A 13,703-nucleotide genomic window follows, 5' to 3' on the forward strand; every position below is an offset into this window, starting at 1 on the left:
CCTCCTAGCTCCTGTATTCTAATGGTTCCTGGATCCTCCTAGCTCCAGTATTCTAATGGTTCCTGGATCCTCCTAGCTCCTGTATTCTACTAACGTGCTGTTTCCTATTTAACTACAGATAATAGATAATGCTCAACTGGGACCACTGGCTGGGGGGATTTCTTTGAACAAAACACAACACAAGGATAGTACGATTAACTTATGTTACACTGGTGCCGAGACTCGTCTTCTTGTCTTCGCAGGACGTCACGTGGAGGGATCCGCGAGCCGGCTTCAAGAAGTACGGAGGTTGCTGATGCACACCGGAGGCGTGTTGTGCATATGAACTGTTTTGCATTCTGCACGAGCGGAATTCTCAGGAGGCTCCTGGTAGCATGAGTGAATTGGGGAAATATAGTATACTGTTCATTACTTGTATGTGTTGATAGTATGATTAGTAAGTGATGTAATTGTGCTGTTATGCTTGTAACTTTCCGATGCCAATTAACTTGAGTGCGACGCCACTTTTTGCCACAAGGTGGCGACAGAGATATTTATGAGGCTGTTTCTTTTGTTACTTTTCTGTGTTGATTCTTGTTAGAGGTGGGTGCAACTACCACTGAACTTTTATTTTGAGTGCATTATATTCAAGCTGATTTTCTAAGTGTGTTGATATTGAATGTGATTTTTATTTACTTTTGTTTCCACCAACTACAACAAAAAATATAATAAATAAATGGTGAGTTTTGGGAGGTACAGTAGGGGAGTTCTCATGTTTAACCCTTCACCGCCAGTGGGTAGGGGAGCAGCTATTTCTTCACTTACTTCGACACCTCTGGCCAGGCCGACTGCACAGGCAAGTGTGCACCTTCCACATGATTTAGAGCTACCTCAACTCAGCACATTCGACATTCGAGCCAGTTTCACCTAGTCCTAGGAATGGGGATGTGTCTATGGATTTCCTGGCGGGCATTTCCTGTCGCCTGTTGCAAACTGCCCGGACCCCTTGCCGCAGCCCACAAATGTCTCATCCGAGGTATTGGATCGTGTGATTGCCATGCTTGAATGGGTCTTTGGAGCAGAGGCCACAGCAACCTGTAGGTGGCTATGATAACCGTTTTCAGAGGAGGCCCAGGAGAAGGGAGAACCCATCTTTGCAATGCAAAGTGTGTGGGCATGCAAATCACAGCATCATAGATCATTGTTATTCACACCATCTCTGCTTCCTCTGTTATGCAGCTGGACACACACACATCAAGGATGTCCACCCGCTTCATTGGTAACTCCCATCGCTCCGTCAAACAGCAACACGGCTCAGTGGCAGGAAAACTAGCAGGTCCGCACGGGGTGGGGGGAAGTGCTGGACCTTGTGAGGTGCCCCAATCAAATAGTGGTGTAGATTTAGAGTCAATATATTCAAGTGTTTGTGATGAAATTAAGTCGAACTAAAAGTAATTATGCAAAATACAGAGAGTGCTCCACAACAATGAACTTCTATACTAATGTGTTACTGGGGGATGTTGTAGAGGTGAGCACTTTGATTGACAGCGGTTCTATGGTATGCACATTGAGCTCAACAGTGGTGCCACGCCTTGAGAAAGCAGGTGTGCTTTAAGAGTGGCTCCCTCAGTCCGACTGAAGTGGTGTTGGTTGGCTGCAGGGGGGTTGAAGACCAAGCCTGTAGGTGTGTGTGAATAGAATCTGTGTGTGTAGTGCAGCAGTGTCTCTGTCCCTGTTCTAGTAGTGTATGGCCAACGTGATGAGCAACGTTATTGAGCCTACGGGTGTACGCTCAAGACCGAAAAACATTCTAGTGGGGAGAACAGTAGTGACATTGTGGAGCGATGGCTGGGTCCCTGTCAAAGTTATCAATCCCTCACCAAAGCCAGTAACAGTGAGATGCAATGCCAAAATAGCGGATGTTTTTCCTTGCATGGCATTAGAGGACTTTGACACTGACTACATAGATGTGCCCACTGTCCCACCAATCCCAGCAGGTACACAAAATAGATGACAATCCAGACTTTGACACTGACTACATAGATGTGCCCACTGTCCCACCAATCCCAGCAGGTACACAAAATAGATGACAATCCAGACTTTGACACTGACTACATAGATGGGCCCACTGTCCCACCAATCCCAGCAGGTACACAAAATAGATGACAATCCAGACTTTGACACTGACTACATAGATGGGCCCACTGTCGAACCGGTCCCCCTGGTGCAGCAGGTACACAAAATGGATGACAATCCAGACTTTGACAATTGTAGTGCAGATAGCTTGACCATTGACGTCAAACCACACAGAGTGACAAGTGAGATGTTGCACGAGTTAGGGCTAGGTGACATTGACATTGAGTCCACTCAGTTGTCGCAACAGTATAAGGCCAAGCTAGTTCAGCTTATAGCCCGCTATGAGTCTATCTTCTCCCGGCACAAACTAGATTGCGGGAAGGCTACTGGATATGTCCATCGCATCAGACTCAGTGACACCAATCCTTTGAGGCTATCTTACCGAAGGCTCTCCCCTAACAATTATGACAAGCTCAGGCAGGCCTTGGATGAGATGAAAGAGCGAGAGATAATCAGGAAATCCAGCAGTGAGTATGCCTCCCCTCTCAGTGGTATGCCTCCCCACTCAGTGGTATGCCTCCCCTCTCAGTGGTATGCCTCCCCACTCAGTAGTATCCCTCCCCACTCAGTGGTATGCCTCCCCGCTCAGTGGTATGCCTCCCCACTCAGTGGTATGCCTCCCCACTCAGTGGTATGCCTCCCCTCTCAGTGGTATGCCTCCCCTCTCAGTGGTATGCCTCCCCACTCAGTGGTATGCCTCCCCACTCAGTGGTATGCCTCCCCACTGCCTCCCCACTCAGTGGTATGCCTCCCCACTCAGTGGTATGCCTCCCCACTCAGTGGTATGCCTCCCCACTCAGTGGTATGCCTCCCCACTCAGTGGTATGCCTCCCCACTCAGTGGTATGCCTCCCCACTCAGTGGTATGCCTCCCCACTCAGTGGTATGCCTCCCCACTCAGTGGTATGCCTCCCCTCTCAGTGGTATGCCTCCCCACTCGCCTCCCACTCAGTGGTATGCCTCCCCACTCAGTGGTATCCCTCCCCACTCAGTGGTATGCCTCCCCACTCAGTGGTATGCCTCCCCACTCAGTGGTATGCCTCCCCACTCAGTGGGTATCCCCCTCGCCTCCCCACTCAGTGGTATGCCTCCCCACTCAGTGGTATCCCTCCCCACTCAGTGGTATGCCTCCCCACTCAGTGGTATGCCTCCCCACTCAGTGGTATGCCTCCCCACTCAGTGGTATGCCTCCCCTCTCAGTGGTATGCCTCCCCACTCAGTGGTATGCCTCCCCACTCAGTGGTATGCCTCCCCACTCAGTGGTATGCCTCCCCACTCAGTGGTATGCCTCCCCACTCAGTGGTATGCCTCCCCACTCAGTGGTATGCCTCCCCACTCAGTGGTATGCCTCCCCACTCAGTGGTATGCCTCCCCACTCAGTGGTATGCCTCCCCACTCAGTGGTATGCCTCCCCTCTCAGTGGTATGCCTCCCCACTCAGTGGTATGCCTCCCCACTCAGTGGTATGCCTCCCACTCAGTGGTATCCCTCCCCACTCAGTGGTATGCCTCCCCACTCAGTGGTATGCCTCCCCACTCAGTGGTATGCCTCCCCACTCAGTGGTATCCCTCCCCACTCAGTGGTATGCCTCCCCACTCAGTGGTATCCCTCCCCACTCAGTGGTATGCCTCCCCACTCAGTGGTATGCCTCCCCACTCAGTGGTATGCCTCCCCACTCAGTGGTATGCCTCCCCACTCAGTGGTATGCCTCCCCACTCAGTGGTATGCCTCCCCACTCAGTGGTATGCCTCCCCACTCAGTGGTATGCCTCCCCACTCAGTGGTATCCCTCCCCACTCAGTGGTATCCCTCCCCACTCAGTGGTATCCCTCCCCACTCAGTGGTATGCCTCCCCACTCAGTGGTATGCCTCCCCACTCAGTGGTATGCCTCCCCACTCAGTGGTATCCCTCCCCACTCAGTGGTATGCCTCCCCACTCAGTGGTATGCCTCCCCACTCAGTGGTATGCCTCCCCACTCAGTGGTATCCCTCCCCACTCAGTGGTATGCCTCCCCACTCAGTGGTATCCCTCCCCACTCAGTGGTATCCCTCCCCACTCAGTGGTATGCCTCCCCACTCAGTGGTATGCCTCCCCACTCAGTGCTGGTCTGGAAGAAGTCTGCCGATCTGAGACTGTGTACAGACTTCCGATGGCTCAATGCTCACACCGTAATGGGTGCTCACCCTCTACCTCACCAAGCTGATGTTCTGGCGGCCCTGGGTGGCAATGCCTTCTTTTCTGTGATGGATATTATCTCAGGCTACTACAATATAGAGGTGCATGAAGACGACAAGAAGTTTAGCCTTCACTTCTCCTTTTGGGTTATATGAATATAACCATCTTCCACGAGGACTATGCAACAGCCCAGCTACATTCATGAGGATGATGTTGAGCATTTTTTGGGGATCAACATTTTTCTAGTCTTCTCTGTTACCTGGACGATGTGCTGTTTTTTGCCCCGACTGAAGAACTTGGATTGCAACGCTTGGAGTCATTTTTTGAGCGTCTCAAAGCCCATAATCTGAAATTGGCTCCAAAGAAATGTCATATCATGAAGAGATCAGTGCGGTTCTTGGGGCATGTCATCAGCGAAGAAGGTGTGGCCACCATACCCAGAAAAAGTGAAGGCTATTGCAGGGATGACAGAGAAGGATCTCATGGAGGATAGCACGGACGTGTCCTCCCAGGGGAAAATTCGGTCCTTTCTCAGAATGATAGTCTATTACCAGCAGTTCATTGAGTGGTGCTCCACCATCGCTAAGCCGCTGCATGGGCTGACAACTGGGATGAAGGCACCACACCATGGAAAAGGCAAGAAGAAATGAGGAATGCATAGGAAACTCACAGCAGCAGACTGGACTGGTGAGTGCAAACAGGCCATCAGTCAGATGAAACAAGCTCTCTTTGATCCGGTCATGCTAGCCCCTCCTGCTTTTAGTAGACCTCTCTTGCTGTCTGTAGATGCATCTAGTAATGGCTTAGGTGCTGTCCTCTCCCAGGTGCCAGAGGATTGGTCCACGGCCAGACCCGTAGCATTCGCTAGCAAATCCCTTACTTATGCACAGTCAAAGTATTCTGCCCATAGGTTACAGTTTTTTGCTTTCTGCTGGGCCGTCTGTGAGAAGTTTAGTCATTGGCTAAGGGGCAAGCCTTTTACTGTATAAACAGAGAACAACCCATTGAAGTACATCCTGTCCAAGTCCAAATTGGTAGCCTGTGAACCGAGATTGGTTGCTAAGCTCGCTCCATTCGAGTTTGACATCAAGTACGTCCCGGGTCCAATAATGTCATTGCTGATGCACTCAGTAGACAGCCATTTGAACTGCCGAGCGCTCTCCACCGCATCTCAAGGGTTCCATCCATACAAGGCCTTACTGGAAGAAGCTGCGGGAGTACATGCTGAGAACCACCCATTCGACCTCGAGAGCTGCTCACTGGCAATTGAGGCAGATGCCTGTGAAATTGTCATGAACTGACAAACTACCTCCTATCCTTCTCCTGGTTCTCTGTCAAAGGAAGTGATGTCAGCAGTCCTGAAGTCGCAAGAGGAGGCGGGTCTACAGAACTGTGCGCTGCTACTGCCTCAGCTCACTCAGTCACTGGTGCCATCTGAGATGTCAGATGTGAGAGTACTATCCCATGACGACCTGATATCAAAACAGTGTCAGGCAGGTCTTCTACGTGGACAGGGGCCGGAGATCTTCTAGGAGGGAACGTGACCATGAACCACTCGAGGCTCTGCGGATTCTGAAGGCCTGGGAGAAGCTCACTCTGAAAATGGGTGTACTATATCATGTTACCAAAAGTTTGCTGTCAAAGAAGAAGAAGTACCAGTATGTGGTACTCACCTGAGGGCGACAGTCTTCAAGGGTGTCCACGATGAAGCCGGTCATCAGGGGCAACAGCGGACGTTGTACCTGCTGAGACAGAGGTTCTTCTGGCATGGTCTGAAGTCTGATATGAGAGAATACTTCCAGAGCTGCAAGAGGTGTGTGTTCAGTAAGGCCCCAGAGCCAGAGGCCAGAGCTCCATTGGATAACATCATCACGACTAAGCCCCTCGAGTTGGTGTGTGTAGACTTCTGGTCTGCTGAAGACTACAACAACAAGACTTTGGATGTTCTGGTTGTGACAGACCATTTTACTTAGATGGCCCATGCCTCCTTGTGTCTGAACCAATCAGCTAAAGCAGTGGCCCTTCAGCTGTGGAACAACATCTTCTGTGTGTATGGTTTTCATCAACGTATCCACTCCGACCAAGGGGCCAACTTTGAAAGTCAATTGATTGCTGAGTTTTGCTGCAGGAGTCCAGAAGTCGCACATAACTCCCTACCATCCAAGGGAGTCGAAAGGTTCTAAAGAACGTTGGGAAACATGATCAGGGCCCTACCTACGAGAACGAAGCACAGGTGGCCCCAGAAGCTGAAGTCGTTGACCCTCGACTACAACTGTACAGTCCGTGAAACCACAGGCCACGCCCATTTCAGAGCTAACCTTCGGAGAATAAATGTCAGAACCCTCTGAAGAAGAAAGGCATTCTGAAGATGCCGCTGGTAGCACAAGCTCCAGCAACAGTCACATAACCTTTGACCTTGACTATCCACTGACTGTGGACAGTGACCCACCAGTGATGGTTGTAGCTGAACAGGTTAAACTAATGATAACTTTGTTAGGTCTGTCAGGTCAGGGGCTGGTCGGGTTAGGAAACGCCCTGTGAGACTCATAGAGACTATGCAGACACAGAGGGTTTTTCATACGGAGTTTGTTAGAACAGGTGTAGGATTAGAATCCAATTTGGCCTGTAGATTTCCAGGTCTTTAGCCCATTGTTTTATTTTACTTTCAAGAGGCCCCATGGAGGTAATGGGTCAAAGGTCAAGTAAGCCAAGGTTTTTCTGTCTGAGGTTCTTATTGTCACCGAGAGTACTGAACATGTAACAAGCATGTTTTCCTACAAGGTATTTAAATTCCACTAATACTCTTCAGAGAATAGTCTATGGTGACATATGTATTGCGTACCTCATTTTGTTTTTATTTAGATACTTTCTTTATAGTATACAAGTGGAAATCAACAGGGGAGAATGTAACAGGGGTGGTTATGTTTCCACTTGCCTCTAAAGAAATGTGTATTTAATGTTCAATCATTCTTATTGGTTGCTTCAATTCCGATGACAATAAGGTGTGTTGTGATTGGCCCCGCTTGCAGATAGGGGGAGATGGCGAATCAGGTCTCCCCAGTGTGGAAATGTGATGCAAGGGGTAGATCACATTCTGAATACTGAATTCTATTTTTATATTTTACAATGTGTTCAAGTTTTCCGTACATTTCTGATTCATACATGTGTGGGTATAAGGTACCTGTTGGGGATTGAGGGGCTTTCTAGGATGTGCTTTAGTATATGATTGCTGTACAGTATATATGTGTGTTAACTAGCATTCACTGATGTAATAGTCATATAAGCTCACTGTTAAGTTGTTGTTTTCATGCTACAGATTTTCCTATTGACAGCCATCAACACCATTAAACCCTGCACAACTAACATGCTGTTTCCCATTTAACTGCAGATAATACATAATGCTCAACTGGGACCACTGGGTGATTTCTTTGAACAAAACACAACACTAGGAGAGTACGATTACCTTCTGTTACATAGCTTAAATTCTTGTTCATCTAACTGCACTGTCCAATTTACAATAGCTATTACCGTGAAATAATATAATGCTATTGTTTCAGGAGAGTGCACAGTTACGAACTTGAAAAAGTATTAATGAACCAATTAGGCACATTTAGGCAGACTTGATACAACATTTTTAACAGAAATGCAATGGTTCATTGGTTCAGTCTTAAACGTTGCACATACTCTGCTGCCATCTAGTGGCCAATATCTATATTTTGCCTAAACTGAAATAATACATTGTGGCCTTGCATTTCAAAAAATATTTAAAAAGCATGTTTTTTTTCTTTGTATTATCTTTTACCAGATCTAATATGTTATATTCTCCTACATTAATTGTACATTCACTCAAACTTCAAAGTGTTTCCTTTCAAATGGTATCAAGAATATGCATATCCTTGCTTCAGGTCCTGAGCTACAGGCAGGTAGATTTGGGTATGTCATTTTAAAATGGCCGATCCTTAATGAGGAAGATACATTGAAGAAATGGGTGGGTGGGATTGTGACTTTGTGGCAGTGGTAACTAATGACGACCTTCTTGAACACTCCTAGCTTGTGTATTTGCATGGTTCACGAACCCTCCTAGCTCCTGTATTCTAGCTGAATGAGAACATGGCTATGTAGAAATAGCTGTTGAAAAGAGACCGGATTAAAGCTTATAGTGCAGTTGCAGTGAGGAACTATGTCCTCATCAGCTTTCTGTCTAGTCATTGACAGCTTCAGTAACCATTAGAAGGCTATCATAAATGTCAAATCTAGAATGCTCAGTTGTTTTATGAGCATTATGTTCAAGGATTTGTGGGATTTAAAGTAGCTTTTTTGAAGGGTTTGGATTGATGTGGGCCTCTAATTGTAGAGGCTTCAGCTCCATTCCTCTCTTGTTTGCGTTCTGCAACCTGGGCTGTGTTCAGTAAGTTTTTATGTTCTGGAACAATCAGTTGAACGTAAACGGTACTGTATTGAACGAGCAGTTGAAAAACGGGGGAAGGGTTGGTTTGTGGGTTGGCTAACCCACTGCCCTTTAAACACGTCACGCATTCCTTCAAGCCACACTTCGCCACACCGACCAAAACGGGAGCAAACGTACCTCAAAGTCTATACTGATCTGTTCAAGAACATAGAAGAAAGTTTTGGGGAAACGTGTCGTTCAAGTACAAACCGTTCCGCAACATAGCAAACGTTCAAGCGAACTGAACGCACCTCTGGAGGAGAAGCGGGGGACAAATAACACGTGTACTGGGCGTGTCTTAGCAAAACGTCACAAACGCCTAAACTAATGATCTTGAGAGATATTTGAATATATTTGTTAAATCAAAAATGTGCGATCTCTGGTTGGTTCGTGGAAATCCAACTGACCAATCGCTTAAATGACAGGTGCCCAGCTGGCCGTAAACTCCACCCCTATTTATTTTTCAGCAAACCCCGGAAATATCGTTGTTTAAAGGGTTTTCAATAGTTACCACAGCCACAAAGTCATAATTGGCGATATTGTGAAAATTCATGGGGAAAAAAACAATTTGCGTTTTGGTATTAATTTAAGGCTATGGGTCAGTAGTGCGGTTAAGGTTAGGGTTGAGGTTAGGGTTTATAATCAGATTTTAAGAAGATCAATTGTATAAACAGGCGGGGTTTATAACTTTGTGGCTGTGGTAGCTAGTGACGACCTGTTTAAAGGGACACTGCGCTATTTCATGGGCGAGGGCGAAAACAGCTAAAGCGCAGAAAAGCAGATAAATGCAAAATAGCCAGCAAGCAACCGAGCTAGCAAGCTATGTGGTCAGAGAGGAGAGGAGAGACGACAAGACGAGACGGAAAAATTCCTTGCTCAACGATGCAATCAACTTCTCTTCGAAGATAGCTAACGTTGGTTTTGATGGCAATCCGATTGATCTTTAAATGTGAAAAGAGACACTTCATGTGAAATCGGACAGGGCTGTCCTGAAGCAAAGATAAAAAGCAAAAAGTTAAACTCCGCTACTGAGATGAAGGAAATGTCTCGTTAATGAACCCTTTACGTGTGAAGCCTGTCGTCCCCTTCATGTAGCTGGTAGTTACTGCTCTGGTGAGTAACAAAGCTTTTTCATGGTCACTGAATTATGTTCTGTAAACTAGCTGACGGCTGATTAACTGCTTACGTTTAGGATTTCTCTTGTAAAAACACGGTGTCAATACTATTGTACTATTGTAAGGACGTTATAACAACTAAACGTGTATTTCAGGGTTTTAAATGTGGACAGTGGTCTTTGTGGAAAAACATACAAATGATGCAAGACCTCAATCTTATTTAGGCAGCTGGCTACATGGTAGTTTAGAGTGTTGCCGTATTGCATGATTTTCTGAGGCATTTGAAATTCAGCCTAGCCCAGATGACATAGTCATGACACACGCACATAAGTAAACTACTGTGTGTCTTCGCAGGGGGCGTTCCTCTGCTTTGTTTGCCATCCTCATTCTTCACAAGAAAAAAAAAATGTATGTGCGCGCCGGGGGTGCGTGCGTGTGCAGAATAAGGGACAAGGAGATGAAGTCTCCTGACTTGCCATTATAAACGGTCGTGTGTGTTTAATACACACAGTCTGCAATGCATGCGTGCCTTCGCTTAACTGCATACAGATGCAATGCATTACGCTTGGTACTGTACTGTGCTGTGCTGTGCTGTCTGTCGGTCGTAGCCTGATCCTATATGAGCGAGGGATCACCCCACCACCACACACATGCTATAAATCTGAGTTGATGCCGATATCATGGCGGTTGAACAACCGTGAATAATATCGCTGTAACTAATCGTTTAAGAGAGGTAAGGGAACCCCGCCATCCAAAGCACTAGCCAGGTTTCATTGTTCTGTAAGGGGAGCTGCTGCAGTTAGATAGATGGGATTGCATTGGAGAGAGGCGATCATCTGCAACGGGAGATAGACAGCAGCTGTGGACTAATGCTGACCTAAACCTGCAATGTTGCGGTTATTGCTGCTGCTATGTTGCACACATTCATGCAGCAAGCGAGTAACCTTTGTTACTGTGATAAGAAGTGCAGTGATGTAGGTGTGTGTGTGTGTGTGTGTGTCTCTGTGTGTGTGTGTGTGTGGATCAGCTCATGCATTGAATGTAATGTCTGGTTTGATTGTGCAGTGCTGCAGGGATATTCCCTTTGTCTTAACAAGCAGGGCAAGATAACATTGCATTTGCAAACATATTACATGTGCATACATACACATACATACATACACATACACACATACATACACACATACACATATATATACCCCCTACAGATAGACCTACAGGCCGTTCTAAACATGCTTGTCCACGTTCTGCCCTGAGCCCAGTTCTGCCCTGAGCCCAGTTCTGCCCTGAGCCCAGTTCTGCCCTGAGCCCAGTTCTGCCCTGAGCCCAGTTCTGCCCTGAGCCCAGTTCTGCCCTGAGCCCAGTTCTGCCCTGAGCCCAGTTCTGCCCTGAGCCCAGTTCTGCCCTGAGCCCAGTTCTGGACATCCTCAGTGTGAAGGCTTATGTGATGTAGTCTTCTCTACTAGTGACCTGGTGGGACCCCACAGGACATTACTGACATAGTCTTCTCTACTAGTGACCTGGTGGGACCTGACAGAGGACATTACAAATGACATAGCCTACTAGTGACCTGGTGGGACCTGACAGAGGACATTACAAATGATAATTAGGACATAGTCTTCTCCTAGTGACCTGGTGGGACCCCACAGAGGACATTACAAATGATAATTAGGACATAGTCTTCTCTACTAGTGACCTGGTGGGACCTCACAGAGGACATTACAAATGATAATTAGGACATAGTCTTCTCTACTAGTGACCTGGTGGGACCTGACAGAGGACATTACAAATGATAATTAGGACATAGTCTTCTCTACTAGTGACCTGGTGGGACCTGACAGAGGACATTACAAATGATAATTAGGACATAGTCTTCTCTACTAGTGACCTGGTGGGACCTGACAGAGGACATTACAAATGATAATTAGGACATAGTCTTCTCTACTAGTGACCTGGTGGGACCTGACAGAGGACATTACAAATGATAATTAGGACATAGTCTTCTCTACTAGTGACCTGGTGGGACCTGACAGAGGACATTACAAATGATAATTAGGACATAGTCTTCTCTACTAGTGACCTGGTGGGACCCCACAGGACATTACAAATGATAATTAGGACATAGTCTTCTCTACTAGTGACCTGGTGGGACCTGACAGAGGACATTACAAATGATAATTAGGACATAGTCTTCTCTACTAGTGACCTGGTGGGACCCCACAGAGGACATTACAAATGATAATTAGGACATAGTCTTCTACTAGTGACCTGGTGGGACCCCACAGAGGACATTACAAATGATAATTAGGACATAGTCTTCTCTACTAGTGACCTGGTGGGACCTGACAGAGGACATTACAAATGATAATTAGGACATAGTCTTCTCTACTAGTGAGTGACCAGAGGACATTACAAATGATAATTAGGACAGAGGACATTACAAATGATAATTAGGACATAGTCTTCTCTACTAGTGACCTGGTGGGACCTGACAGAGGACATTACAAATGATAATTAGGACATAGTCTTCTCTACTAGTGACCTGGTGGGACCCCACAGAGGACATTACAAATGATAATTAGGACATAGTCTTCTCTACTAGTGACCTGGTGGGACCCCACAGAGGACATTACAAATGATAATTAGGACATAGTCTTCTCTACTAGTGACCTGGTGGGACCTGACAGAGGACATTACAAATGATAATTAGGACATAGAGGACATTACAAATGATAATTAGGACATAGTCTTCTCTACTAGTGACCTGGTGGGACCCGACAGAGGACATTACAAATGATAATTAGGACATAGTCTTCTCTACTAGTGACCTGGTGGGACCCCACAGAGGACATTACAAATGATAATTAGGACATAGTCTTCTCTACTAGTGACCTGGTGGGACCTGACAGAGGACATTACAAATGATAATTAGGACATAGTCTTCTCTACTAGTGACCTGGTGGGACCCCACAGAGGACAAATTATGATTATTTAAGGGTGTATGTAGCCGAAGAGACTGCACTATTCAATGCATTGATTCATGTGTGACAGAGTGAAATCAATGTTTCACAGACCGTCAATCCTCTGCCTGTGTGTGTGTGTGTGTGTGTGTGTGTGTAAACTAAATATGTCAAATTAAGCACTTTGCTGCTCTACAACACGTGTAGCCTGGATTGGGATCGTTGAGAGAATTAAACCACCTTTACAATCTCTTCGCGGACAGACTACATAAACATCAACAGCGTTGCGTCGTGCCTAACAACAGACCTTTTTTTTAAATTAAAGGCACACGTAGCCTACATATCAATGCATACCCACCAACTATCTAGGTCAAACTACTATGAGCAATGATCAGCAGTCAAGTTTTAAAGATAGTGGATTTTCAAGTTGTCATCGGCCACATCATCATAATGATGGCGTTTGCAAACATCCAGATCTAATCATCAACAACGAACGTTATGTTCTCTCTAACTTTAGGAGTGTGTGTGTGTGTGTGTGTGTGTGTGTGTGTGTGTGTGTGTGTTTCAGTCACAAACAAAGATAAACTCTCCACAGGCTGGTTCAGAAACGCTGTTTGCTTTGACTCAACAACATATCAGCTGAGAGGACACACGCACACACACACTCCTCAGTCCTCTCTCTCTGTGTTCTGTGTTCATTAACATACCAAGGCCTCTGCCAAACCAAACCCTTCAACTGTCAGACTCAGATCCTAACAAAATAACTGTGTAGAGCCTGTGTATGAATAGAGCCCATGTAGAGACTGCACGAGTAAAGCCCATGTGGAGCCCGTATAGAGCCGGTGTAGAGCCCATGTACGAATAGAGCCTGTGTACGAACGGAGCCCATATAG

General features: G+C 46.5%; 1 protein-coding gene across 3 annotated transcripts in view; it reads left to right on the forward strand.

Moving 5' to 3' along the window:
• Positions 1-9,418: 9,418 nt before the first annotated feature.
• Positions 9,419-13,703, forward strand: part of LOC112262524 (protein FAM214B) — a 71,864-nt gene continuing 67,579 nt past the window's right edge. For 2 of the 3 annotated variants that reach the window (XM_042331275.1, XM_042331274.1), the window contains exon 1: positions 9,419-9,848. The gene's annotated coding sequence lies outside the window, so the exon portion shown is untranslated. The remainder of the gene's footprint in view (positions 9,849-13,703) is intronic. The other variant, XM_042331277.1, reaches the window with a different exon arrangement.

This window comes from Oncorhynchus tshawytscha, linkage group LG12, assembly GCF_018296145.1.
Source record: "Oncorhynchus tshawytscha isolate Ot180627B linkage group LG12, Otsh_v2.0, whole genome shotgun sequence".
NCBI classification, from domain to species: Eukaryota; Metazoa; Chordata; class Actinopteri; order Salmoniformes; family Salmonidae; genus Oncorhynchus; species Oncorhynchus tshawytscha.